This window comes from Pteropus medius, unplaced genomic scaffold (assembly GCF_902729225.1).
Source record: "Pteropus medius unplaced genomic scaffold, Ma_sr-lr_union100, whole genome shotgun sequence".
NCBI lineage: Eukaryota > Metazoa > Chordata > Mammalia > Chiroptera > Pteropodidae > Pteropus > Pteropus medius.
Genome location: NW_024351543.1, coordinates 2,464,843 through 2,492,556, shown reverse-complemented (window position 1 = coordinate 2,492,556; position 27,714 = coordinate 2,464,843). Strand labels below are relative to the sequence as shown.

The 27,714-nt window shown below is 35.9% G+C and overlaps 1 protein-coding gene and 1 long non-coding RNA gene across 9 annotated transcripts in view; one reads left to right on the top strand and one right to left on the bottom strand.

Moving 5' to 3' along the window:
- The window catches only part of LOC120586648 (uncharacterized), a 79,610-nt gene extending 61,952 nt beyond the window's left edge, over positions 1-17,658 (bottom strand). For 2 of the 3 annotated variants that reach the window (XR_005648767.1, XR_005648766.1), the window contains exon 1: positions 17,502-17,658. This is a non-coding gene — a long non-coding RNA (uncharacterized LOC120586648). Of the gene's footprint in view, positions 1-1,542; positions 2,028-17,501 lie in introns of those variants that run through there. The other variant, XR_005648768.1, reaches the window with a different exon arrangement.
- The window catches only part of LSAMP (limbic system associated membrane protein), a 570,870-nt gene that overhangs the window by 275,576 nt on the left and 267,580 nt on the right, over positions 1-27,714 (top strand). The window lies entirely within an intron of this gene.

The window sequence follows — 27,714 nt, the reverse complement described above, 5'->3', positions numbered from 1 at the left end:
TATGATCTTCTTAGGGTACCAATTATATCTTTACCCTAGTACCCCCCAAACTTAGGACATTTCCTGAAACAAAACATTCCATGAATGTTTACTGAATGAATGAGTGAATGTTAAAATTGATGAATTATAGATAGTCACACCAGAGATTCATATTAGAAACTGAAGGAAGCCAATGAAAGTATTCCAAGGGCCTGGATAACCATGTTTGGCCCAATTGTGATAATGAAGATAAAACTAAAACATGAGGAACCTGTCAAACAATTGACAGGGATGCTTTGAAACTTCTTTTAGAGATGCTAACCAGTGTGACATATGAAGTTGATCTTTAAAAATAGTTGTTTTAGAGGAAATGTAATTTGCTTAAAATTAAATTAACTCTCCTAATAAATAAAAGCAGAAATACAGAATTGTCTCATTTTTTAGTATGTCTCCATTATAAAATCAAAGGGTTTCACTGCTGTTTGCCTCATGAGCCAATGTCTCCACAAGAACATCCAGAAACACTGAAAATAAAACATGTGCCTACTCAGCTTTTAGCCTTTCTGGAGATATCAATTCTCACCTTGAGAGAAGTATGTGAAAAGGAATTTTCTTTCTCAACTTTTATTTTAACTGTATTTTTGTACGTGTGGATTTGTACATCTCCTGAAAATGATTTAAGACTTGCAAATGTACTCCGATTATATTAATTTGAACATGTGTTTCTCTTCTTTTTCAACCTTTTCTTCCACCTGTTACCTGCCCTTCCTTTCATTTCACTCATTATGGCTTTACTACATTAAGAAAAAAGGACATTAGCTGCATTCTACTATTTGACTAAGGTAGTGTCTACAGATGCAAAAGAAATGTGAAGGATATATTTATATCCTATGTCCAACACATGTAAGTGTCACTTGGTTGTGATCAATATCCACAGAAAATTGTTCAAACAATCAGATCAGCTACTATATAATTCAACAGATAAAGCAAACTTACTTTATATCCTAATTGAAATTTCATATGGTGAATTAAATAATAACCTATGCAGTTTACATTTTGTTAGTAAACAATTCCTAGCAAATCCTAGAAGTGCCTACTATATCATTTGAGCTATTCCCGGTAAATAAATCACAATAAGTGAATCCAGACATCTGAGAAATTTACAGAAATGATTAAGATCTAAACCAGCTATTCTCATTCTAGCTAGATTTCTATTTCATGAAATGCCTTAAATTTCCCCAGAGCAAGAAAGAGTTAGGATCCAGACAAATCTCATGTGCAAGTAACAGAATTTATTGGCAGACTCTCCTCATCTCCCCAGCTAGATACTTAACCCCCTAAGGGATAGATCAAAATCCTATTCATACCTTCAAGCACCCAGCATAGTGCTCTAACTCTGGGCTTTGATGCTTAGTAAACATAAATGAAGGACATAATCCACGGTACTATTTTCTATCATTCATTCGATCTTGTACCTACTTGCCTTACTTGAAGAGAAATTTGGCAGAGGGATTGACATCCTCTGGGCATATCCCATGGATAATACTCTTGAGAGGGACTTACCTCTGGATTTCTGCCTCCATATATCCTCAGATTTCACCAGTTGTACTGTGGCTGCTAGGCTGAGTCATAATCCATAACGATTTGACTGAAATTCAAGTTGAGTTTACACATTGCCAAACAAAACACAGTCAGATGTCCAAGTGTGTTAGCTGCATGTTTGACCTTCTCTGTTTTTTGTCAAGATTTTTCTTTTCACATAGACAAAAATTTAGAGACTTTGGATTGATATATTCAAAGTCCAAAGCCATGTTTACCTCAATTTCTCAACCTTCCCTTCACCCCGCCAACACAATAAATTTTCATTCGTGCAGTCTGCTGAAGAATCCTGTCTCCAAATGGATATGAAATGTTGCAGCATGGAGGAAGAACTCAGAGTCCAGATTCTATTTACCACATTTTCCCCACAGCTATATATTTTGTAGTATGTGAAGGAATATTATTTACTGTGAAAGAGCAATGAGCCCAGGCACAACCACAGGTCCTAATTTTCTAACCCTGTCTTTTCTCTTTTGGTTACTAATTGTAAATCATTTTCAGTTGTCGTACTTGTCAGAATAAATACCATCAAGAGTACTTTGCCAAGTTTTTTTGTTTGTTTGTTTTTCTCTATTATTTTTTTGAACTGCCTACTTTGTAAAAGCCATTCTGAGTAGTGGTTTGAAGGTGAGTTCACAAAAAAACTAGGAGCTAGTGTACAAAATAGTCCTCCATGTCATTGTTTTTCCAGCTGAAATACAACAGCAAATAAATGCAATCAATCTGTGGAAAACCAATTCCTTTTGAGTATAGGACAGTCAAGTTGAGGGAAGTTTAAAAAGAGTGTTGAATAGAGTGTCGGAAAAGCAAAGAGGAGGGTCAAGGCAGTGAAGGAGGATAAATAAAGGAGAGAATGCCGCAAAATGAAAACTTAAGCAGGAAAGAAGAATCTTTAGAAAGGAGCATAGACTCCAAGGAAGGCTAAAGGAATACACTGAAGAAAAGAGAAAAAATAGGAGATGAAAAAAACTGGGATGAATAATTAAGGACTATGAAAGGGAGAGAAGTAGGGAAAGAGGAAGCAAACAGAATATCCCAAAAGATAGTATCTCTTCATTATTTTTCAGGAAAAAATAAGCATGAAACAGATGAAGTCTTATTTTGTTCTTGTAAAAATTTGTTATATGAAGATATTTCAGAGCTAGCTTTAGATATGGAAATGAGTTTGTCACCATCTTGCTCCCTATAACAGAAACCATTCTCTGATTTCAAGTGCAAAGGGAGTAACCATGGACAGGACAGTAACTGTGTACACAATGGGAGCACATCAGGCTATGCCAGAGGCCCCTGGAAAATAAACGATCCTGAAGTCCTGCAGGGAGGAATTTCTTGTTCTAACTGTCTCCCTTAAAAACCCCAAATCTCAGCATCTTTCTATAAACTGCCATCTGATTCGTCCCTCTGAAATTAGCAAAAGTATGTCAGTTCTTTGCTGTCCAAGTTTGGGAGTTGAGTTTTAAAACGAAAACCATAAACCTTTGCATGTATAAAATGAATATATTTGTAAAACTTCCTAGTATTTATGGCTTCAAATGAATTTTCTTCTTTGAGTATATGTGTGACCATCTCCATGCCTACAGCAGTCTGTAACTACTTTAAACAACTTAATTTCTTTAACTGACTCCTACCTCCATGTATTCTGTAGTTTGAAAGTTGAATGGAGAATATTTACTCTTTTTTTCCCCCCTCACAGTTTTTAACATTTTCATTTTGTGTCTTTAAATCTCTCTTGGCCAGAAACTTGTTCACAACTGTAATTATAAATATGGTTGGTGTTAAATCAGTCCCTAAAAATGCTTTCAAAGTTATTTACATTTTAATTGACTTAAAGTGCTGAAATGTTAAGGACATATATTTAGATTTGGTTTTTCCCAAATGATGTAATCCAAATAAACTTTTCAAGGTTTAAGACAAAGACCTCGCCCTAGATGATTTTGCGAAGACTGGATTAGTTTAAGATAAGAATATAAAACTATGATATAACTCTGGAGCAACTCAGAAGGCCTCAGAACCCCCAGATAATTTTCATAAGTGAGAAGCAATGATGTCTTTGGTTCTCTGGGGTATGGGAGTGATAGGTCTTCTATTCAAACTGCAAAAGCTTCAGTGGATAAATATTTACAGCCTTTGTGGGCCTTTCCCCATTCAGGTGGCTCAGTTACTTTTCATTTTTGCATATCAATGGACAACGCTGAGTGATTCCATCGTTCTTTCTAAATAAGAAGTTTATTTTCCCCCAGACATATGAAAAGAATTTCATATTTCTTGTTTTTATGCCTAATAGTCTGGCCATGTAAGGTGCTAAGAAAGTCATTTCCCCAAACTTGTATTCTTGTGGTTCCTGAGTGCGTAGTCTTTTTCTCCAAATCATAGTTTGGTGGTAGAGAAGTCATATGCCCCCTTGTTCCAGAGCTGTATCTTTATAGTTCTTTAGTGAATAGACCTTTTCTCCAAATTATCGCTTATATTATCTGGAACCCAATGATGTAAGTCATCTAAAAATTATAGGACTATTGCACAGCATCAAAGCCAAGGCAGAGCATACTCCAAAGATGGGTTGGGAAACCTGACTAATATCTATTATGCTAACAAAATCCCAGGGCAGATAGTGATTTTTTTTTTCCTTTAAGTTTTAGCATATCAGACCTAATATCTAACGTTTCCTTAAAATAAAAACATAATTCAAGAGAACAGTTTTGATTCACAATGGTTTTGATAAAAGAAGTAAAGAATGTAGCAATTAAAGCAGAAAGGCTTTTGTTCTTCAAGTTCCATGGTAAATTAATAATTGTTATTAATCTTTAACTTTCTTCAACATTATAATGTTTCTCATGTGGTATAGTTTTGCCTATTGTTGGAATGCCATCAGAGTGAAAAACCTAGATTTTTCTTGCTATTTATTTCCATATGAATTGCCAGAAATACCAGTTTATGTTTAGCATATACACAGAGGATAAACCATATCTCTGAGGAAAAAAATGCATTGGATGTCGCCCATGACTGGAGGGGATGTTATGGGCCACTTTCCCAAAGCTCCTATTAAACATAATTGATCTTATGATCACTCCAAATGAGAAGGCAGCTCACTCAACCTTGGCTTATATATATCTGTTTATAAATGGGCAAAAGAGACCTGATCAAACACTAATACACTAATAATAATTTACTGCTGTTTTCTGTTATTTATTTTATAATGAGAATTATTTTTGTAATTTTTGATAATTTTTAAAACAAAAACAATTTTTAAAAAGCTGTTTTGGCTTCTCCAGTTAGAAAGTAACACAGGAATAGTTAGTCTATCCTCTGAAGTGTCTACAGTTTATATTACCTCTTATGTGTCTTTTATCACTATAGAGTTATTTGTTTGAAGGTCTTTCAAACCCACTAGATGGAACATAAGGGCCAGGAACATTCCTTTCATGTTTCCCATGGCTACCATAATTCAGTGCATACCCAGTCACACGTGATACTAGGAGTGAATATGGGGATGGGTAGAAGGAGAGAATCTATGAACTTCCTTTGCTTAGTAAAATTTGAGGTCAAGATTTTCTGTGGTAAAGTGACAGGTATTAAGAGTAGGTTAAATTGTAGATGTACCATTTATTCATATATGATTTTTTCACTCACTCAATATATATTTGCAGGGCACCAACACAACTTTTTAATTAATTTATCTTTAATTCTTTAATGTCATCACATATTAAACCCCTTTTACCCCATCTACCTCCCCCTTACCCCTTACTCCCTGCCCTCTGGTAACCACTAGTCTTTCGTCCATGTCCATGAGTCTCTGTTCCAATACAACTTTCTAAATTATGGGAGTATATAGGAACGAATAGGAAGCACATGGTCTTTATACTCATGTACGCTGCTTATAGTGGACATGACAGAAAAGTAAAGACCTATATAAAAATTGCCAGTAAAAGATAATAAATATTGAATTGTAATAAATACGATGTAGTAATTATCATATAGAGATATAAAGAGAGCACCTACGTGTCTACTTCAGACCAAGGGGTCAGGGAAAACCTCTCTGAAAAGGTAGCATTTAGATTAAACTCTAAATACCCTGAACAAGCCCGATGTCTGATCTCGGAAGCTAAGCAAGGTCAGGCCTGGTTAGTACTTGAATGGGAGACCACCTAGGAAGACCAGGTGCTGTAGGTATAAATAATAATAATAAATTAAAAAATAAATAAAATAAAATAATAGATTAAACTCTAAAAACCAAAAAGGGGCCAGCTGTATAAAGACTAGAAGAGTATTCTTGAAAAAATAAATGAAAACTACCTATTTACCCACTTGTAGGTAGTTATCATAATTAACATTTTGATATATATCCTATATTTTTGTATGAGTGTGTTTCTGCATATCTGTGTGTATGGATGAACAGGTGGTATTATAGAGTATATTTGCTTTATTTATTCAGCAATACATTGTGAATATTTTACTAGCCCACTACATTTCTTTCTACAGCCTACATTTTAATGATAGAATAGAATTTGATTAAATTGAAGTAATATCGCTTAATCAGCTTCCCCTATCATTTCCACATTTATCTTGACTCCCTTGTTTTGATATCTTGATTTTTATTTTTGCACAGTGAGGGCGCCTGAGAAGGGAGTACATGTAATGAAATAATGAAAAGTGCAAGCTCTGGATCCGGTGTGCCTGAGTTTTGACCTGGCTCTGCCATTTACTGGTTGCATGACTTTAGGTGAATTGCTTAACCTATCATTTTGTCATCTCTAAAACGGGCATGCTAATAATATTTCATAGTGTTTCTGGTAGAGTCTCATTGAGATTATACTTGTATTGCATACAGAGAAATGCTTGGCACCACCTGAGAATCTCACTAAGTGTGAATGACCATTTGTAGGTTCTAAAGAACTTGGTGGAGAATGAAGTATACTGTGCCAACCAAACATTGTCAATTATTATTCTAATTGTTGGAGAAGTTCGTGATTTATTTTTTAAAGGTGTATAAGAAAGTGTAGATAAAGTCAAAACTGTGCAGATTACAGTTAAAGATAATCCCCAGGAACTAACTCAAGAATAAACGTTTCCATGACCTGTAAAGTTTGTGGTTATGTTTACTGAGAAGGTCAAAAAAGTTGCAAACTTGATTTCAGGCCCAATATTTGGACACTGATAAATTACTTATCGCTTACTCACTGAGGTCTCAATACTAACCAAGAATGCAGTATTTCAGTTTTTAGCTTTAGGTCTTACCGTAAGCAACTATTATTGGGTGAAAAGGTCTGTAGAAAGGCCAGTGAATTCAAATAATGAGAAGAGTACACAAAAATGAAACGTGATTGGGATAAAAAAAAATTGAAGATGTTGTGACCTTCACTACTTTAGGTCATCACATTGCCCCTGACCTAAGCATTCTTAACCTAAGGTTCCCATAACAGGCTTCATGGAGTCTGTCATCCATCTAAAATCGTTGATATTCTGGGATCAGAAGGTCACTTGATGAGCATAGCATTAAATAAAGGGAGTTAGCAAGAATATCTAAATAGCTCCTGTCTCAAGTTGTGATGATAGCCTGATGCATTCATCAAATTTAGTTTGTTTATTTTTTAATTCAGGGTCTAAGGAAAGCTTAAAAAGGTCTGTGATTTTAAAAAAAATTATTTTTTAATTACAGTCGATGTACAATATTATATTAGTTTTAGGTGTACAATCACAATGATGAGACATTTATATAATTTACAAAGTGATCACTCTGATAAATCTAGTATACATATGACACCCAAACAATACTACTGGCTGTATTCTGCATGCTACACTCTACACCCTGATGACTATTTTGTAACTATCAATTAGTACCTTTTATTCCCCTCCCCCCTTTACTCATCCGCCCCAACCTGGCAACCATCAAAATGTTCTCTGTATCTCTAAGCTTTTTTATTTTGTTTGTTTATCCTGTTTACTAGATTCTACACATAAGTGAAACCATATGACATTTGTCTTTCTCTATCTGACTTATGCCACTGAGCACAATATCCTCTCGGTTCATCTATGCTATTGCAGATGGCAAGATTTCATTATTTTTCATGGCTGAGTATATATGTACCACCTCTTCTTTATCCATTAATTCATTGATAGAAACCCAGGTTGCCTCCATATCTTGGGTATTGTAAATAATGCTGCAATGAACATATGAATGTTTATGTCCCATTGAAGTAGTGTTTTGGGTTTCTTCAGAGAAATACCCAGAAGTGAATTTACTGGGTCCTTCTTTGTCTTTTGTTATAGCCTTTGTTTTAAAGTCTATTTTGTCTCATATAAGTATTGCTACCCCAGCTATTTTTTTGTTTGTTTGTTTCCATTTTCATGAAATATCTTTTTATATCTCTTCGCTTTTAGTCCATGTGTGTCTTTCAATCTGAAGTGAGTCTCTTCTAGGCATAGTATATGTAAGAATTTTGTTTTCCTTTCCATTGAGCCACCCTATGTCTCAATGGAACATTTAATCCATTTACATTTAAAGCAATTGTTGATAGATATGTAGTTATTGCCATTTTATTATTCATATTTTTTACCTTATTTTTTTTTTCTTCTTCATAAATATGTCCCTTTAACATTTCTTGTAAGAGTGGTTTGGTGGTGATGAACTCCTTTAGCTTTTCCTTGTCTGGGAAGCCCTTTATCTGTCCTTCAATTCTAAATGATAGCTTTGCTGGGTAGAGTAGTCTTAGTTGTAAGTCCTTGCTTTTCATCACTTTGAATATTTCATGCCAATGCCTTCTGAACTGCAAAGTTTCTGTTGAGACATCAGCTGACAGTCTTATGGGAGCTCCCTTGTAGGTAACTAAGTGCTTTTCTCTTCCTGCTTTTAAGATTCTCTCATTGTCTTAAAACTTTGGCATTTTAATTATGATGTGTGGGACTGTTTTGTTTTATATTGTTTGGGACTGTGCATTTCCTAGGCTAATATGTTTGTTTCCTTTGCCAGGTTAGGGAAGTTTTCTGTCATTCTTTCTTTTTTTTTAATTAATTTATTATTTTAATAGTGAAATTGGTTAATGAAATCCAATAAGATTCAGCTGCACACTTTAACAGTAAGGCGTACATATATTTACACTGTGTTCACCTCCTATAGTTAGATTTCTTTCTGTCACCACATATTTGACCCCCTTTCCCTTGTCTACCTCCCCCCCCTTCTCCTATTCCCTCTGGTAACCTCTATGAAATAGATTTTCAATTCCTTGCTCTCTCTCTCTCTCTCTCTCTCTCTCCTCCTTCTAGTATCCCTATGATGCAAATGTTGGTACACTTGTTGTTGTCCCAAAGGCCCACCCTCATTTTTTTGTATTCTCTTTTCTTGTTGCTGTTCTGACCGGGTGTTTTTTTTTACTTACTTTCAAATTGCTGATTCAATCTTCTGATTCATCTAATCTATTATTAATCTACTCTACTGTATTCTTTATTTTAATTATTATATTCTTCATTTCTGACTGGTTCTTTTTTATGTCTTCTCTCTCCATTTTTATGTTTTCTATCTCTTTGTTGAAGTTCTCACTGAGATCACTCAGCATCCTTATAACAAGTGATTTGAACTCTACATCTGTTAGATCGCTCGTCTCCATTTTATTTAGTTATTTTTTTTTCCTGTAGCTTTGTTCTTTTCTTTCATTTGGAACATATTTCTTTGTCTTCTCATTTTGTATGCTTCCCTTTGTTCTTTTCTTTGTATTAGGTAGGGCTGCTATGTTTCCTGGTCTTAGTAGAGAGGCCAAATGTAGAGTGACCTGTGCGGACCAGTGGCACTATCTCCTTGGTCACCTGATCTGGATGATCTAGAAGTGTCCCTTGTGTGGATTGTTTTTGGCCTGCTATTGTAGTTGAGCCTTGATTGCTGTTTGCATGTTAGTAGTAAGAATTGACCTTCAGGCTGATTGGTTGTGAGGACTGGCCATGACTACAATGGAAGATTTGCTGTGCAGGGGCTGACCCTACAGAGCAGAATGTTCTTTAGTGGGGCTCTGGTGCCTAGCGAGTCTGCCCTTTGGGTGCGTCATTTGTGGATGTGGTTGGGTGATGCTCTCATGTAGTCTGAAGCTGACCACTGGGTGTATTTATTTTGAGGCCTCTTGGGGGGAACTCTGGTGCAGGTCAAGCTGCTAACTGTGCCCAGGCTGGGGCCACTTGGTATGAGCTACAAAGTGATCTACAGAAGGCTGCTACTTACACTTGCTTCGAGTTCCTGGGAGAGGTTAGGATAGAACTGAGTATGGTTGCTGCTAGTACCAGGCTTGGAGCCACTTAGCCAGGAGTTTGAGGCATACTGAATCAAGGTGCTGCTTGTTTGGAGTTTGTGAACCTTAAAGAGGTTTTAGGAAAGTTTACAACATGAACCAAGACAGGTCATTTGTATGGAAAAGCCACTGGAATTGGCTTAGGTGGGCCCAAAAGTTGGGTGAGGCTAGTTCTCTGGGAATCACCAGTGATGGGCCAATGGTTTAACCAGGCTGACGGAGACTCGGATGTGGTACTTGCTTGGTATGCACACTGGGTTAGGAGAAGTCTCAGAAAAGAAACAATGGCTTCTGCCAGCACCTTTTTCTGTGAGAAAGCTGTCTCTCCAGCCTTTATCCTGAACCAGACAATTAAATTCCTCCTTGTATGTCCCTGGTGCTCCCTGAGCTGCTGCCCTAGCACAGGAGCTCAGAGCAAGTGAGTTCACCACTGAGTAAGTCTGTGCATGGGCCCTTTAAGAGGATTGCCTGAGACTCCAGCCTCCCTTCATCTCATGCAGCCACAATCTCCACTAATTTCACAGCCAGAAGTTATGGGGAATCCTCTTCCCACCACTGGAACCCTGGGCTAGGAAGCCTGGTATGGCACAGGGACCTCTTGCTCCTCAGGAGGGTCCCCCACAGCTGAGATATCCCTCCTGAATTTTAACTGTGAAATGCAAGAGTGGGACCAGCCTGTTCCACATCTCCGCCTCTCCTGCTGGTCTTGATTTGGCTTCTTCTGTATATCCTTAGTTGTAGGACTTATGTTCAGTTGGACCCCAGGTGATTCCCAGTGATGTTTTTTTCATTTTGTTTTGTTTTGTTTTTCTGTAGTTTAGTTGTAATTTTGATGTAGTTGTGATATGGGGTAAGCACAGCATTTTCTTATCTTGATTGGAACTCAGTCTGTGATATACTTAAAACCCTGATCCCAAACCTAAACTTTGCATATGTGTGTATTTGGAGTTTTTTGGTTTTTTTTTTTGTTTTGTTTTGTTTTGTTTAAGTAGAAGTTAATTAGCCTTAGTCATATTAGTTATATTTTCAAAGGTATCTGAGAACCAAAGCTGGTTAATGCCCACTCATCTAGCCTGTTGGACTGCTCAGGAAGCTGGGATTAGCCTCCAGGGAAACTTGATTTTAGAACCACCCCTATATTGGCATCCCAGAAGCTTGTGCCCCTGACTTCTACTACAAGTAGTTACTGGGCTCCTGTATTGTCTCTGAATTTCACTCTTGAACTTCAATCTCTCAGAGACTAGATTCCACACATTTGTGACCAGAACACCCTAATTGCATGTCTTTTTTCTTTCTTTCTTTTTTTTTTGATCTTTCTTTTCTTTTTTCTTTTCTCTTCTCTTCTCTTCTCTTCTTTTCTTTTCTCTATCTTTTCTTTATTTTGTTTGTTTTTACTTTTGACCACAATACAAAGCCCACTTAGATTAGGATCTTATATTCTTAGATATTTTGGAAACATGTAATATAAATTTTTTTCAGGCCAGATTTTATTTCTTATTCCATAAACCAGTTCATGCTCCCCACCCTCTTCTCTTGGCTGAGTTAATTTCTTCCTCATTTGAGCTACCAGCATACTTTGTACTTCTATTGTAACACATCTTATTTGAAATTCCTTAGTCTCTCCATAATATTGTGAGCTCCTTAAGAAAGTTTACATCTTTTTATCTATCACTAGCACCTAAATTCTTGTCTGGACAACTATGTATTATTTTTGTTGCCTTATAAGGCTATTACTCTAAGAGTGTCCTTTTACATCTATCACATCGTCTACTATTGGTAAAGATAAACTAAAGAAATTGCCTTTTTAGCCAAAGTATGTTATGTAAATGATTGTATATTTATTCATTTTGAGCTGACTGCACAGAGTCATATTTATGATAACCCTGTCATTAGTGTGCATATATTTTGTGTACATATTCTGTGTACACAGCACATATTTTGTGTACTAACCTCAATACTAGTTTTATTTTATTTTTCTTAGTGTCATTTTCCCTTTGCCTTAATCTTTGTCTCTTTTAATAAATATTGCTTGCATACATAGTTAATTCATCTTAAGTCAGTTTCATATAAGATATATAAGGTATGGTATAAATGTGCATACATGCATACTCACACATACATATACGTACGTGTATAATCATGGAATAATTACTAGTGCCATCCATTTCTCCACAGATAACAATCTTATGACTATCTGATAGAACAAAGTTCTCAGTGGAATGAATATATATCTAACTTTTTAAAATCTGATTTCACTCTCACATTACATCGTACATTTTCACGCAACTAATAGGTTGACCTATTAACTTCTAGTTCTTCCTTCCTCAGTACAATTCAACTTATTGCTCTCCAAGTCCTGATTTTGACAGAATTGTTATGCAGATACTACCTCTACAATAGAAATAAAGTGTGAAATGGCATTTTATAATGCCAGAATATATAGTGCTATAAATCCATCAATAAACATCCTGACTATTCAAGTTTGTGTTCCATGGACCAGCAGAGATTCAGCCCCACTCAGATTTACTGAATGCAAATCTGCATTTTAAAATGTCCCCAGGGTTTTCGTGCACAAATAAACATTTGAAAAGCACTGATCTACACTATCTTATAATCAAAAATTCCATTTTAAATATTGAAAATACAAAGTTTATAATTGATGTGGGGTAGAATTTTAGTGTAATGTAAAAGAAATAACTTGGATTTAGATTTATATTTGTGTCCTAATTCTGCTTCCTATTTTAAATTGAACAAGACTCAATTAGTATTTACTTACTACCCTTCATCAGGCATGTGTGGGGAAAATGTGGATACAAAGATAAGCAAGACGGTACCTCTGGTCTCAGAGAGCTAACTCTGTAATTCTGAGTAAATCTGAAAAGATGGTGGATTGAGCACATATCCAGTTTTTGCTCTCCCCAAAACTCTACCAAACCTGCTGTAAAGAGATATGTATATATTTTTTTCTCTAAAGACAAACATACAAGGAGAGATGGGAAGAAAAAGACAGGAGAACACAGCAAAAGCAATTTTGGAAGCTATAAAGCAGATGGATGAGTGAAACTGATTTAGCAGACATGAAAATGCTGAGACCTAAGTCAGTAACAAAGGAGGGCTGAGAACCAAACCAATTCTTCCCCCTAAATCCTCCATCTGTGTGGTAATTGGCAGCACTATATACCACTGAAATAAGGGCAAGATCAAGGTTGAGGTGAAGGGGCAACTAAAATAAGTAAAATTGAGTGATATTTAAAAGTGAGTTAAATCCCTGTCTCCATGCCCCCAGCTAATTCTCATTAACTAAAGTAAGCAAAATAATTTAGGTTCATTCTCTGGAGAAAGTAAAACAGGGTCTCTGTACTGGGAGATACCAGATATAGCTGTGGGTCAGATACGTGATATTTTCATATTAAACACTAATGCCCCAAACCCAGCCCTAATTTTCACTGAAACTTCAGAATATTGGCAGCCAGATTTTGCCTTCCGTGCAGAATATTGTATAACTCTTTCCTGGGGAATATAATTAACTCAAAAGGAAAAATCTAAAAAACATAAATAAGTAAAGGTATCATATAAAAAATAGCCATGAATTCATACTGATGTAAATAAGTGATTGATTAAATACGTAAATGTGGGAAGAAATAAATCTCCCATGAAGAAGAATTCCAAATAATCTGTGTATATACTGCGCCTTCTAGGAGGTGGAGCATAATTCCCCAATCCTTAACTGTGGGGTGCTCATAGTGTCTTCCTTCCTAAAAGGACAATGTGGAAAAAAAGAAAAAAAAAAAGTATATTAGAGAAGTCTCAGCCAGGTGATAAAGATCAGTGACAAGTCATGTTGATAGTGCATACATTTCTTAATACAAGGTAGTAAAAATCACACTCTACCCCTGTGGTTTCCTTCCCTAAACCCACAACCCCAGTCTAATTATGAGAAGAATACCAGACAAATTCCAATAGAGGGACATTCTACAAAATACCTCAAAACCATCAAACTCTTCAAAAGCAATGCAAGTCTGAGAATATGTCATAGCCAAGAAGAACTTAAAAAGGCATATCAACTTGTGGTATCCTGGATGTGATCCTGGAAGAGAAAAATGAGCAAAAACTAAGGAAATGTGAATAATGTATGTATATTAGTTGATGATAATAATGTATTAGTAATAGCCCATTAATTGTGACAAATATACCAGACTCATGTAATATGTTAATAGGAGGAAATTTGTGTGCAGTTTATAGGAAGTCTGTCTGACTTTGCAATTGTTCTGTAAATCTAAAATTGTTTTAAAAAATAAAACTTAAAAATAATAATAACGGGGGGAAGCAGGCATTGAGGCGGGAGGCCATGCTGTTTCTCTAAGAAATAGCACAGCCGGATCTTCTTACAGTAAAGCTTCCGGTCAAGGAGTCCCACCCACACAGTCAGAATTTCCAGTTTCTATTTTTAAAGTCATTATACGAGTTGCATTTATTTTAACTTAACAGTATGTTAGACATCACCTTTCCACATTAGTTCATATAAACCTAATATTTTGATTATTCCTTGCTGCATGAAAAATTACCCAAATCTTAGTGGCTTAGAACAACAATCACTTTGTTATATCTCAAGATCCAGGACTTTGAACAAGACTTGACTGGGTAATTCTTCGGTTCCATTTATTGTTGTCTGAGGTTGTTCCATGCGATTCAGTCTACAAGGTAGGTTTCACTCACTTGTCTGATACCTTGACAAGATGGCTAGAAGGTTGGGCTCAATTAGACTTCTTGGCCAGAATACCTATACATGGACTCTCTAGCACAGAAGCCTCATGGTACTCTAACTTTTGGTATGGCTCTGAGAGAGTTTTGCAATAACTCACTTATATTTCATTTTAAATAGTAATAGTATAGAAAGATTGCCAGATACCTAAGGAATGCAGTGCCTCTAATACCAAAGAGAGAAACCAGTGGAAACAGATAAAAGCAACTGGAAGAAAAGAGAGAGGATTTGAACAGGAGAAAACTTTTAAATATTATTAATAGTCTTAGACAAGAGAAGATTTTACACCCATACACAGAGTTCTTGGAAATTTAAAATATGACAGTAGAAATGAAAAACTCAATAGACATTGACATTAAACACTGTGAAAATCTCTCAGAAGGTGGAGGCAAAAGACAAAAAGGTAGAAAATAGGAGGAAAAAAAAAGATTACCTTATGAGACAAGTCCAAGAGACCTACCATCTAAATAATATTAATTAGAAAGAAAAGTAAGTAAAGAAAAAAGAAATGGAGGAAATCATCAATGAAAGAGTTCAGTAAAAATTTCCTCAGCTGAAGAATATGTTTCCAGGTCAAAATGGTTGAAAGCACAATGAAAGAAAGTAGACCCATCCCAAAGTACTTTGCCTTGAACACTGGGACAAAGGAAGGAACCAGTAAACATCCAAGTAGGAAAAAGAATGGAAAAGAAAGTCACAGTCAAAGGATTAGTTCTCAAAGTGATTTGTGATTTTAGACCTTTCAATAGCAAAACTGGGATTTAGAATCCAATGAGAAATATCTTCAAAATTCTAGAGGAAAATAATTTCCAATCTAAAGCTCTCTTTTGAACAAAGTTGATTTTTCTTTACCCTTATATTTGATTAATAGACATAAAATTTATAAAATAATAAATACGTGTCACACATCTTAATCCAGAAATTACTGGAAGCCAACTATAATTGAAAAAAAGTTTAATTATTTTTAAAAAAGCCCCTAAAACTCAACCATCTTGTAACATAGCTTTTTGCCTTTACGATATTATCCAAGAGTATTATACCTAATTCTAATATACTTTATATGGATTTATGTATCTTTCAGTGTTTTGCTATTTAAATTTTCTCTTGCAGATCATTATTAGATAGCAGTTTGTTAGTTCTAGGTTATTGAATACAGACAAAAATCATAACATTGCATGATATACTCTATAATTTAAGTTTTTCACTAAGTTGGTTTTAGTTAATCTAAAAAGTGTTTCTCTCCCCCAAGTAAATTTCATGTAATATGATGAATAAATTTCATTTAATAATATCTGAAGTTTCAAAATTAGAACATGGCTAATATTGACATTCCCTCAACTTGGGCCGTTAAGTGAGGATGTTTTTAGACATTGGCTATAATATGTAAAAGGAAATTGTCAATAAACGTACCTGCTTTCTTGATGTTGGTAAATCACATTAGTGTAATTTAGCTATAGAAACAAAACTGTTATAAAAATACTATAGTAAAATAAAGCAGCTCTATCATGAAATTGGAAAAAGAAGAAGTTACTGGAGGATGTATTCCACCGAAATGACTAAATAAGCAGGAAAAAAAAAGATATATTCTACAGAAAATAGGATACTGAACTCAGAACAGAGGCAAACATAAGTAACAGATATAAAAAGCAAACAGTTCAGAATGGACTAGATGCCATTCCCTAAGCCACCATTTATTAAATTCCTTGACCTAACTATGACTCATTTTCCTTGTCTATCCAAGAGGATAATCAGAGTACTTAACTCACACGAATTATGAGAATTAAATCTAATAACACACATAAATGTATTTGAATAGTGCCTGGCACACAATAGGTGCTCAACAAACAATGGCCTTTACCATTTATTATTAAGACCGCTTCTGGCTTTGTCCTCTATTCAGTCTCTATTAAAAGTAACACAAATGTGTTGGCTTATTTTAAGAAAAAATAAGCTACATTGTTTTTATGTTATCAGTTCATAAAGTCTGAGCTAGACTAAAGATTCCATTTAAAATGTTTCCAAAGACATTCAAAACCTACAAATACCTATAAAGAGATGAATAATAAGCAAAACAATTCCTTCCACTTCATAAAATACTGTTGAAAAGCATCTACATTAGCAAGTTATCCTAGATACTAAAAGCAGTAATACTCAGCAGTTAACCCAGTGGCACAGAAAAAAGGAAAACATAATAAAATGTAGGGACTCTGCACCCTGCTGACACAATAACTAAACTAAATAGACAAAGAGTGCCAAATTCCTAACTTTATGACCCACACAGAGGAATGATCTGAAGTGTAGGCAGACCATTAGACTCTGAAATATATGTAAGGGATTCACTTTCAGTATTTTCATTGTGTGACTAATTTGGTGGGTATCACAAGATTATAAATGTTGAGAGTATTACTGTTAGTGTTTTATAAAAGCAGAGTTACTATTTCTTTTAAATCTGTGACTATAAAAAGTGGTACTACTGCTTTCTTAAGTGTCTGATTTTATTATATCTCAGGGTTTTATTATACCCAGGGATCTCTGGTTTTCTAATAGCAGTCCCTAAGGCACTAAAAAAATGTGTTTCTCAAATGCATATATAAGGAATAATATAATGAGCAGACTCACACCTAAATAGGAATAAACACTTCCCTTTCTAACCTCTTCCTGCAATCCCATGCACTGTCCAGGATTGCTCTGCTCCCAGCCCTTGTTCCCAAAAGATAATCCTGGCACAAAGAACTTTGTAACACATGTGAAAGACAAAAGATGCCAGACAATTACAGAAATGATATTATTCACGTTATTGCAATAAGAAAAAGGGAGGGAGCCAGTGTTTTATAGGGGCAGGGAGTCATCAGAGTCTTAATGGAAGTCATGAGGAAGAATAGGATGAGTCTTACCTCATATTCTTTGAGAGCACTGGGGTCAGCCATTTCCTGGAACACAAAGGGAGTGGAGTGTTGCTTTCTGGGAACACAGAGCTTAGATAAAATTCAGCATTTTCAACATGGCCTTATGTTTTTTCCTTCTGCCAATTTAGAAGGTCAGCTCAGTAAATTAAACCTCAGAGTGTACATTCCTGAGACCCAACTCAGTGTTCCTTGTATCTTGTAATCATTGAACCACTTGATGCAGAAAAAAATATGTCTCACATCCCATCTTTCCTCGTTCCGTTTTGTGACTAGTAAATATAATAATAGCAAAAGGAATAATAATAGCAATAATAATGACGATATCAACAATAATTTGCAGCAATTACTGATCATTTTCCATATGCCAGATACTACTATAAGAGCTTTGCATATAATGATTTATTAAATGCAAAAACAATCCAATGGAGATACTGAAACTTAGGTGAAATACTTTGCCTAAATTATTATAACTGAGATTTTATGGAGCTGAGATTTTAACTTCCTTAGGCTATTTTTGCTGATTATACTATACTAACTTCAGAATCCCACACTGTGCAGCAACAAATGCACCTTGGGGACACAGCCAAGCATTTGTTAAGGACAACCTAGGAATCACAAATCCTGAGAGTAGTAGTGAAGGAGAGTAGTTGCTGGCTTAGGGAAATAACTCCCTCATCTATGTTTAATTTTACTGAGTTAACATCAAAGCCTAGCCTCATACATGGTATACTGTACAGACATCAATGTGGGTTGTCCCAGGATTTCTATTTCATGGGAACATCTTCAAGAGCTACTCGGTAAATAGGTAAGAGAGAAATTGTATTATTCAATGATTAACATGCACTACTTGTCTAATATAGTCATTTTTAAAGGTAGAGGTCAAAGTTATATACATTTATATAAGTGTATAAATATCTAAATTGTAAGCTCAATATGATTCTAATTAAACATAAGTGTGACTGTATGACTTTAAATTGCCACAGATAATCATAGTTAATATTCTGATTTATTTTATTTCATCTATACTTTTTTATCTATTCTGAATTTTTGGTGCAGAACAGGTATTATTTTATAACCATAAAACATACAGTGAAAATATTTCTAAATTTCTAGACTTTTCTACTGTACATCATTTACTGACCCTTCGAATTTGCTGTTTTACAGGGGATAGGAGGTAAAGTGGGACTTGATATAAAAACAGAGAGAGCATGACTGAATATTTCTGAATAAAACTACTCTTATTTTATCGTTTCTATATCTTCTACTTAAAAATATCTGTTCTAGAATTTTTTGGGCTTTTCATATAAGCTACTTCATCTGCTTCTCTAATAGTTACTCTGCAACATCCCTCTTTCATTCCACTCTTCCTTACTCTATTTCCTACTCTCTCACACTAAATTTGTGTTGCTTCTTCCTCTCTGCCTCATACACACTCTCTCTCATTTCTCTTATTTACTATTTGTTGTAGGTACATTTCTGTTTTTCTTTATCTGCCTGAATATATTTTTTAAAAAGTATCAACAATGGAATTTTAGATTCGTGAACTCACATACTCAGGAGCATATTTCAGAATCTCCCCTCAGAGCCACAGAATTATCAGGGATATGTATATAACACCGAAACTCACATTTAACATGTTGGAGGCTAAAGTCATGGCAGCTATGTAAGTAATGATTGATTAAAAGGTAAAAAAAAAAAATTACTTGCATCAATTATTGGTAAGTCCAATAGATTGTAAATTTCTGTTATTAAAGTAGCCTTGTATGGACTAAAAGAGAAATTGGGGTGGATTGACCCAGTGATTTGAAAGAAGATTCCCTGGAGAGAACATAGTTAACTTTCCTTATGGTTCTTTCAAACCAAATTCTCTCCTGCCTTTCTTCTCTAAATATTGACAATTTCCAGGACTTCCCAGACCTGCCTTGCAGATTCTAACAGATCTAGTCTTTCTAATTGCAAATTTCCTAGACTGGTTACAATGTTTCTAAAAACCTTAAGAGATATCATGAGCTTTATGGATCAAAAGACCCATCTGTTAAAATACTTAAGAGTTGAGTAGGGATTGTAATATTTAATTATTAAATGAATAACTTTTCAGATGTGAACCATTCTCATTCCCAGATCTTTTATTACTTTTTCTTATCATAGTCATTTGGAAGTTCACTGTTCATCCTACACTCCTCCCTTAGGTTCAAAAGAAAGAATGTACTAGCTGGTTTAGTCTGTGTAGTTAGGTTGAATTCTGTTCTTCTCTCCCATCCTGTCTTCCATCATACATTTGAGCCCTTTTGTTAAGGTGCACATATTTGCATACTCTCTATCACTAAAGAGTTACATGTTTTAATCAGTTGTGGTCCCTGAATCCACAACTGATTAAGGGGTATCTCTGTTCTGATCTTCAACTCTCCTGTTAAAAGCATTTGTAGAGCTCCCTCCAATTTCTGTCATTCAACATTCCAGGTTGGAATACAACTTTCTGTTTTGTTGTCCAACTAGGAAGTCTTATTTCTGCAAGAAAGCAGGCCTCAACACAGCGCATGGCTTCTATCCAGGTAAATCCCAGAGTTACCTTTCAAATGCTGGAGGAGAAGTTGTCTTATGTTATCCAAACCCTTCTATTCATCTCCTTAACTTTGCCTCTGAAAATTTTAGCTCTAGTTAGCAGAAACTGAGTGGTTTTTATATGCTGCCAACTTGTTACTAGAGTCCCCTTGATTTTGTACCAACATCCATTACAGCTACCCCAACCTCACTGAAAACACTTTTTAAAACAGCCAGACAATATATCTCTTTCATTAGAAGACTCTTATCAGGAGAGTAATGAAAAGGAAGTGAATGTCATTACCCTAATTAACTGATAAATTAATAGAATAAATGAAACTGAAAAGAAACAGATAGTCTTTCAAATCTGTGCAAATAATATATTAAACAAATTTTCCATAACTTGTAACTAAAAAATGAGCATTAAGAGGTGGGGAAAAGAAGGAAAATAAAAAGAACTGACTACTAAGATCATAAACTGTATCACTTTGTGAAAATCTACCTTTACATAGGATATTATAAGTTCAAGCTTCAAAGTAGGGATATTTTGAAATCATCACTTATTAAGTGATTCTAAGTAAACTCTGAACAATCTAATTGCATCGATGAAAATGAAGAATTAACTCTTGTCACACTGCAAATTCATGAACCCACAAATATCAGGAATTGCTTTCTGTTAGGTACCAATCAGAGGAAATAAAACTTCTTATTGATCAAAGGAAGACATTTACTACCTGTGCTGCCATTTCTCAATGGCAATGCCCACTTAGATATACAGCAATCCACAGCCAGCTATCCTACTTTCGGATCCCAAAATGGTTTCTCTTGAGAGGGACATGCCTGGCAGTCAGCATGGAAAGCTGGGAAATCTGTGTGACAGTTAGTCCTCTCACATCATGTTCCTACTGTGGCTGGAACAGAGTCTCAATAGATTGGCTGGAAATACTTTTTTTTAATTTAAATTTTTATATTTTTATTTTTTTCAATTGTAGTTGACATACAATATTATATTAGTTTCAGGCTTACGACATAGTGATTAGACATTTATATAACTTACGAAGTGATTACCCAGATAAATCCAGTACCCATTTGACACCATACATAGTTATTATAATACTACTGATTATATTCCCCATGCTATATTCAATATCCCCTTGGCTATTTTATAACTACTGATTTGTACCTCTTTATCTCCTCCCCACTTCACCTGTTCTTTCATCCCCCAGTTTGACAACCATCAAAATGTTCTCTGTATCTATGACCTTGTTTCTGTTGTTTGTTTGTTTATCCTGTTCTCTAGATTTCACATATGATATTTGTCTTTCTCTATCTGACTTACTCCACTCAGCAAAATACTCTCTATGTCCATCCATGTTGTTGCAGATGGGAAGATTTTATTCTTTTTTATGGCTGAGTAATATTCCATTGCATATATGTACCACCTCTTCTTTATCCATTCATCCATTGATAGATACCCAGTATGCTTCCATATCTCGGATACTGTAAATAATGCTGCAATGAACATATGGATTCACATGTCTCTTCAAAGTGGTGTTTAGGTTTCTTCAGATAAATACTCAGAAGTAGGATAACTTGTCTCTTGTTATAGCCTTGGTTTTAAAGTCTATTTTGTCTGGTATAAGTATTGCTACCCCAGCTTTTTGTTTGTTTCTATTTTCATGAAATATCTTCTTTCATCTTTGCTTTCAGTCTGTGTATGTCTTTTAATCTGAAGTGAGTCTCTTCTAGGTGGCACATGTAAGTGTCTTGTTTTCTTATCCATTCAGGATCTCTATCTTTTGATTGAAACAGTTAATCCATTTACTTTTAGAGTGATTGTTGACAGATATATAGTTATTGTCATTTTCTTATTCATATTTTTTAACTTTCTTTTTCTTATTCTTCTTAAAGAAGCCCCTCTAACATTTCCTTTAATACTGGCTTGGTGGTGATGAATTCCTTTAACTTTTCCTTGTGTGGGAAGCTCTTTATCTGTCCTTTAATTCTAAATGATAACCTTACTGGGTAGAGTAGTAGTATTGGTTGTAGGTCCTGGCTTTTCATCACTTTGAATATTTCATGCCAGTCCCTTCTGACCTGCAAAAGTTTCTGTTGAGAGATCAGCTGACAGTCTTATGGGAGCTCCCTTGTAGGTAACTAAGTGTTTTTCTCTTGCTGCTTTTAAGATTCTCTTATTGTCTTTAAACGTTGGCATTTTAATTAAGATGTGTCTTGCTGTGGGCCTGTTTCATTTTATCTTGTTTGGGACTGTGTGTTTCCTGGGCTGATATGTCTGTTTCCTTTGCCAGATTAGGGAAGTTTTTTTATCATTATTTCTTGAAATAAGTTTTCAATTGTTCTCTCTCTCTCTCTCTCCTCCTTCTTGTATCTCTATGACGCAAATGATGCAAATGTTGGTATACTTGGTGTTGTCCCAGAGACCCCACCCTCATTTTTTTTTTGTATTCTCTTTTCTTATTGCTGTTCTGATTGGGTGTTTTCTTTTACCTATCTTCCAAATTGCTGATTCGATCCTCTGATTCATCTAATTGACTATTAATTCCCTCTACTGTATTCTTTATTTCAGTTATTATATTCCTTATTTCTGACTGGTTCTTTTTTATGTCTTCTATCTCCATTTTTATGTTTTCTATCTCTTTGTTGAAGTTCTCACTGAGATCACTGAGCATCCTTATAACAAGTGTTTTGAACTCTGTATCTGTTAAATTGCTTGTCTCCATTGTGTTTAGTTCTTTTTCCTGAGCTTTGTTCTTTTCTTTCATTTGGAACATATTTCTTTGTCTTCTCATTTTGGATGCTTCCTTGTGTCTTTTTCTATGTATTAGGTAGGACTGCTATGTCTCCTGCTTCTAGTAGAGTGGCCTTATGTAGTAAATGTGCTGTGGGTCTCAGTGGCACAGTCTTCCCTTGTCACCTAAGCCAGGTGCTCCAGGCATGGCCCTTGCATGGTTTGTGTCATGCAAAGCTGTTATAGTTAAGCTTTGGTTGCTGTTTTCTCATCAATGGGAGAGATTGACCTATAGGCCGATTGGTGTGAGGACTGGCCATGACTACTGTGGGAGAGCTGCAGGGGCTGACCCTACAGAGTAAGATTTGCTTTAGCAGGGCTCTAGTGCCTGCCCTGTCTGCTGTTTGGGTGTATCATCCTCAGATGTTACCCCAGGTGGCACTCCAGCTGATACCAAATCCTGCCGGCCACCAGGCATGCAAGCCAGGAGCTCCTGTGAGGGGCCCTATGGCAGGCCAAGTTCAGCCACAGCCAGATACTGCTTATCTTGGTTTTGTGAACCTTTGAGAGATTTTAGGAAAGTTAATAGGATGAGCCAAAATAGGCTGTTTGTATGGAAAACCCATGGCAAGCAGCTTGCATGGGACTGCAAGTTGGGTGGGGCAAGGGTCTCAAGGAATTACCAGGGCAGGGCAGGGCATGGCTCAACAAAAGAACAATGTCCTCTGTCAGCACTTATGTCTGGGAGAAAGCTTCCTCATCCAGGCCTCCCCTTGAAGCCAGACAACTCACTTCCTCCCTATGTGTCCTTGGTGCCAATGGAGCTGCTGCCCCAGAACTGGAGCTCAGAGCTAGTGATTCCATTAGTGAGTAAGTTCATGTGGACCCCTTAAGAGGAACATTGCAATTCCCTCATGCCTCTGTCTCATTCAGCCACAATCTCTGCTGGTTTCACAGCCAGAAGTTGTGGGGACTTCTCTCCTCAACACTGGGCTGGGGAGCCTAGTGTGGGGCCAAGACCCCTCACTTCTCTGGGAGGACCTTCCCAGCCAAGATATTTCTGATTCTCAACTGCCACACGTGGGTGCGGGGCCAGCCCATTTTGCATCTCTGCCCCTTTTACCAATCTCAAGGTGGCTTCTTGATGTGTCCCCAGTCGTAGGATTTCTTTTCAGCTAGACTTCAGATGACTCCAATGATGGCTATTCTGTAGTTTAGTTGTGATTTTAATGTGGTTATGAGAGGAGGCAGGCACAGCATTTACCTACTCCTCCATCTTAACTGGAAGCCAGTATTCGTTTCTTTATTTCATACCGTGTCTCACCAAATGCGGCAAAAAGTTTTTCCTATGCAAACTGAAAAAGTATCTTTTCCTAAGCAAAAAGCCAAATATCAGGTACCTAGTCAGACGTGAGTGACAGGGGAACAAAGGAATAGAGACTAGAGACTGCCCAGCCTAGAGATTGCCTAAAGAACACCCCATTGGTAGTTAGAGAATCTCTCCTGCTTCCCTGGAGACAAAGGACAGGAGGGCCATAATCTATAGCTGAGTTAATCCAACCACAGACACCTGTGCAGAAGATACTACCCTAACCTGCTCACAGTCTAAACCTCATTTTACCATCATTACAATATCATGTTTATGCCTGAAAGTTCATGAATCCAATTATAACTGAATTCTGGGTAAGCACATGCACACTAGGCAAAGTGTTATACAGCAGCCAAGTGTCAATCAAAATGACTGCTATGAGATCACCTGCGATACTCAGGTTACAGTACTTCTAATGCTGTGTTCCTGCTATGGCTATAAGTGTTTCAAGAGGTTGGACATTAAAAGTGCATTTGTCAAATGAAGAATGATTCTGGCCTGTAATATATTCTTATTGGCTTTTCATCTAACATTGAGAAGGAATAGGATAGCTATAAGGCCTTTTGGGGGAGATTTTGGTCTGATTTTACATCCAGCACCATCTGCTAGAGAGGTAGGTTAAACGAGTTTAGTATTATAGAGTGACATCAGAGAGTTAATTGCATTTTCTTATTTTAGAGAAATTTGCAGTTGTTCATTTGTGGGTGGTCTGCAAAGGATCACACTGCAACAAACATATTATTTTCTACAATATTTTTGTTCCGTGCAACCTCACTCTCTGACCTTTGTCCTGTGCAACCTTGCTATCTGACTTTCTGTGCTATGTAAAAATGAAGGATTTTGGCAAATAATATAATAGAAGTGATTAATAGCTGATGTAAGATTGTTTATCTCTTCTAACCTTCCTTGTAAAATATTATTAGATTTCCAGTGTGATGGACAAAGACTGGATGCGCTATGCGGAAAAACAAAAAGGCAGGCCTGGTTTGCTTTTGTTGTTAGCCTACTTTTTTTTTAACATAGCCTGGGGCTGATTTGCATCTAACATCAGCCTCTCAGAAACAGTGGAGAATCTTCTCCACTTATTTGTCGTTTGGGGCTAATAGGCTGAGCCTTTTTGCCTTGAATATGTATCTTTTGATCTTGCTTTATTTTCCTCCTACCATTTTGTTGCTGCTAAGAACTAATGATTAGGAGAAATCTGTAAGTGAAAACTGCCAAAGGGTTTCGAAATAATGAGATTGAACTCACTGGCCAGTGCTCACAATAAGTTCTGTTGGGGCCACGGAGGCCCTGTGTAGAATTCAGTGACTGGGGTAAAAAACAGCTTAGACTCACTTCAAGGAAGCATCTACTGAATGAACAATACATTCTTTGCCCTCTTGTGATCTGATTCTGGTCTCTAAGGGCAGATTTTCTAAAATTTCTATTTGGTCCTCCTCAATCACAGTTGTATATTTGTAATTACTTTTATTGTTAGAGAAATTTTTTTTTATTGAATACCTAAAATTATATGCACTCAAATTATTTCTGCACTGATATTCCTAGAACAGAGAAATTAGGAACTCTGACTTACTTAATTTTATAAATTTTATAGCTTAGCAGAGGTTTAATTTTAATGTGAAGCATCATGTACATGGCACTAGGTCTTGTCCACAAAGAAGACTGTTCATAAAGGTTAAGGGATCCACATTACAATGAGAACAAAAGGGAAATACATATAAATAAGCAGTTTTCCTAGATTGATTCATGTTCTCAATTCAGAGTGTGGCAAAAAAGAAATGGAATGAGAAGACGTGGCACAGAAATATGAAAAAAATATATTACTTATACCATGCCTATTAGATCATAATATTCTAGTGTTGAGACAAAATAAATATAGTGATTAATGCAGTAAGGAAATTAAATATTCTGCTTCTGAATAAGGCCATTCATATCACTATTCCTGAAGTTTGAATATAAGAATGTACCATTAAAAAACAAAATTCAAATGAGTAAATTTAAAGATCAAATTGGCATTATTCAACGATTCATGAGTCAGGCACCATCCCATCTATCAAATAGAACAGAGCTCTGAGAAGTTTTACAAAATGGAAAACTTTTATAAGCAGAAGGGAGCAGAGACAGTGGATTAGTGGTTACCAAATGGAAGCGGGGAGGAAGGAGGTCGATAAGAGTAAGGGAGTATCAAATGTTGTTGGTGGAAGGAAACTTAACTTTGGGTGGTGAACCCAATGCAATATGCATATGACATATTATTGAATTGTACACTTGAAACTTATTTGATTTTATTAACCATGTCACCCCAATAATTTTAATATAAATAAATAGATAAAAAAACAAACAAATAAAATGCTAGAACGAACAGGAAACAACTAGGGAAATTGGAGAATGCTTTACAATGGGGGGCACATCTGAGATGGATTTTGTGTAGGAGTTTGCCAAATGAAAAAATATTGCAAAAAGTCCTTTAGGTAAAAGGAAGACAAGAGCTGGGAAGAATGCAGTTGGACTCTGAATAAAGAATATGATTCATGGCAGAGAGGGAATTTAAATATCAAAAGATCAAGCTGGAAAGGTAGATTGAGCTAACTTATGTTATGCTAATCAATTTAAACTTTTACAAGTAAAAAGAGCAAGTGTTTTTAAGCAAGAAGATTACAATATCAACTTCAGATATTTTCTGTTCTTTATAAAGATTGGGTATAGCCGTAAGTAAGGAATATAATATTGGAGACTAGAACACCAGTCAGAAGGTTATAACAGCAGTTGAAAGTGATGTTGACAACAGATGAGTAAATTCTACGCAGTAGTTGTGGCAGTGAGGATGAAGAGTAGAGGTTAATCTTAGGTGGGAAAATGTAAAAATAATATTTGGTAGCATAAAAAAGTAGGAAGCAAGGATAGCTCTGTGGCTACTAGATATGGTTAATGGATGGATTTTGATCCCACTAACTGAAACTGGGAATTTAGAAGGAATTCAGCAGTTTAGGTTCCTGAGTACATAAAGAGATTTCAATAGAGTTCTTAGTGCCAGGTCAAAAGGTCTTGACTGTAAATGATGATAAGCAATTCAGAAGAAATAGAGAAACAATTTTAGAACAATATCTTACTAATCTCTTAAATTTAGCTCTTTCCCTCTCTCTGCCTATTTTTTCTTCATTTAACAGCAATAATTTTAGTCATCATGAGAGAAGATGCCTCTCCTACATCTCAAAGCTAGAGTGCCCCAGGAACAGAGAGGGTGGGAAAGTGGACTACAAATGCTCTCAGACTAAAGAGATGGTGCTTTTGAATCACAGGGGTCTTCTTAGAATTCGGAGTGTGCCTTCACTTTGAAGCATCTGCAGCTCTTTCTTTTTAACTCAAGTTGGCTCTGAAATTTCAGTTAAGTTATGTGGTGGATGTAGTAGTACAAGAGGTAATGGCCTTTGACTGTCTCTCTTTCCGAAGTCCAGACACCAGTTACTTTTTCTCACCTTTATCTCCCTCTCAGGGTCAGTGCTTTATGTAAGCCGAAGATTATGGTCTAATATATCATT